General features: G+C 41.7%; 1 non-coding gene across 1 annotated transcript; it reads left to right on the top strand.

Annotated features, from left to right (window-relative positions):
* Positions 1-1,467: 1,467 nt before the first annotated feature.
* LOC136498672 (small nucleolar RNA R71) lies at positions 1,468-1,576 on the top strand. The gene has a single exon (XR_010769683.1). It is a non-coding gene; the product is annotated as a small nucleolar RNA R71 (small nucleolar RNA).
* The last annotated feature ends 275 nt before the right edge of the window (positions 1,577-1,851 follow it).

The following is a 1,851-nucleotide window of genomic DNA, read 5'->3' as shown; positions in this document are numbered from 1 at the left end:
CTTGTGAAAAATTCTTTGTCCAATGGTACACTCGATCATGGGTATGCCTAGGTCATCCTTCTTAGCAAGGAATCATGAAGCGAGGAGGTGGTCGTACTCTGATCGAAGTATGTTGATCATGTTAACTGATTCTTCTTGAGGCTGCCTAGCCTTGTTCTTCCTCCTCCTATTGTTCTTCTCCTTGGTCACTGTTATTTCTTCGGGCAGGTACGATGTCTGTGGATGTCCAGGAGATTACATGATGCGGTTCTTGAAAGAAAACTTCTCCTTCCTATCCTTGATTGTGAAGCAAATCTTGGCACTATCCACGTAGATGATGGCTTTTGTGATGCTTAGGAAAAGTTGGCCCAAAATAATGGGTGCCCTTACATCTCCACCTATTTCTAGAACCATAAAGTCTATGGGAACATGTGATTGTCCCACTCGAACAATGGCATCTTCAAGAACTCCCTTGGGGTAACAGAGTGACTAATCTGCAAGCTACAAATGCATGTTTGTGTACAACAAAGTATCTCCATTAATTTGATCATAAATTACCTTAGGCATGATGTTGAAACTTGCTCTAAAGTCACAGACAACTTCTTGAAAAATGTGAGGTCCAATGGCGATGGAGATGATAGGTCTCTCTGGATCACTCTTCTTTTCTCGCAAGGTATAATCTATCCACCTTCCCGTCGATGGTTGTATATAATATATGCTGCATTGTGAATATCAACAAGATTTGCAGTTTCTAGATCTTTTGGTTGCCCTAGAATCTTACCTTTGTCAGATGGAGGAATAGCAGCTGCCAGCTGAGCTATTTGTGATTCGATCATTTTATTAAAGCTATGCTGGTTCTTAATGGCAGAAGCAAAGCTATCCATTCTATTATTTATGTTCTCTAGAATTTTATCATTGGTAGCTACCTTTCTAGATAATCCCTCCATGAGTTTGGATTGGTCAGCAATTAATTCTCTCAAGGGTGGTTGATTGAAATTATTAAAATTATTACCTTGATAGTTACCTTGGTAATTACCTTGGTAGTTCGGTCTCTGTTGCTGGTTCCATCCTTGATTCTATTGAGGACAAAAGTAGTTGCTTTTGTTGACAAAGTTGACATCCTCTAGGGTTTTAGGACAGTTGTTCCCTGAATGCCTAGTATTTCCACACTCTACACATGTCATGCAAGAATCATGAATCTGCATGACTTCTTGCTTCTCATTGGCTTGATCTTCAAGCTTCTTCATTAGCAGGTCCATCTTGGCAGATAGCATGTCTACCTCCTTGAGTTGATGCATACCTCCACCTCTCTTGTGGGTCTGAAGACGTTCTTCATTCCAACCTTGGTTGGACACCATCTTCTCCACAAGAGCTATTGTAGCAGGTATGGTGAGTGATAGGAATGCACCTCTAGCAATAGCATCCTTTGTCTCACGGGTACTATTGGTCAACCCATGGTAGAAAGTCTGCATGAGTAGCCAATTCTCCATCCCATGATGAGGACATTCTGCAATGTAATCTTGAAAGCGTTCCCATGCCTCAGGGATAGATTCATCATGTTGTTGCTGAAAGCTTGAAATTCTCCCACACAAAGTATTGGTCTTGCCTATGGGAAAGAATTTTGCTAGGAAGGTAGTGGAGCAATTATCCCATGTAGTATTTCTATCTTTGTTGGCGTGCAACCATTGCTTTGCCTTCCCCAAGAGTGAAAATGGGAAGAGGCAAAGTAGCATGGCATCTTGGGTTAGTCCTTTGATGGTGAAAGTGCTACAAATCTCTAGGAAGTGTTGGAGATGTGCACTCACATCTTCATGTGCCTTTCCACAAAATTGGCTTGCTTGCACCATGTTGATGAGGGCTAGCTTGAGTATG

Source organism: Miscanthus floridulus, chromosome 12, assembly GCF_019320115.1.
Source record: "Miscanthus floridulus cultivar M001 chromosome 12, ASM1932011v1, whole genome shotgun sequence".
NCBI classification, from domain to species: Eukaryota; Viridiplantae; Streptophyta; class Magnoliopsida; order Poales; family Poaceae; genus Miscanthus; species Miscanthus floridulus.
The sequence above is the reverse complement of the archived record's forward strand: the minus strand, read 5'-3'. Positions and strand labels throughout refer to the sequence as shown.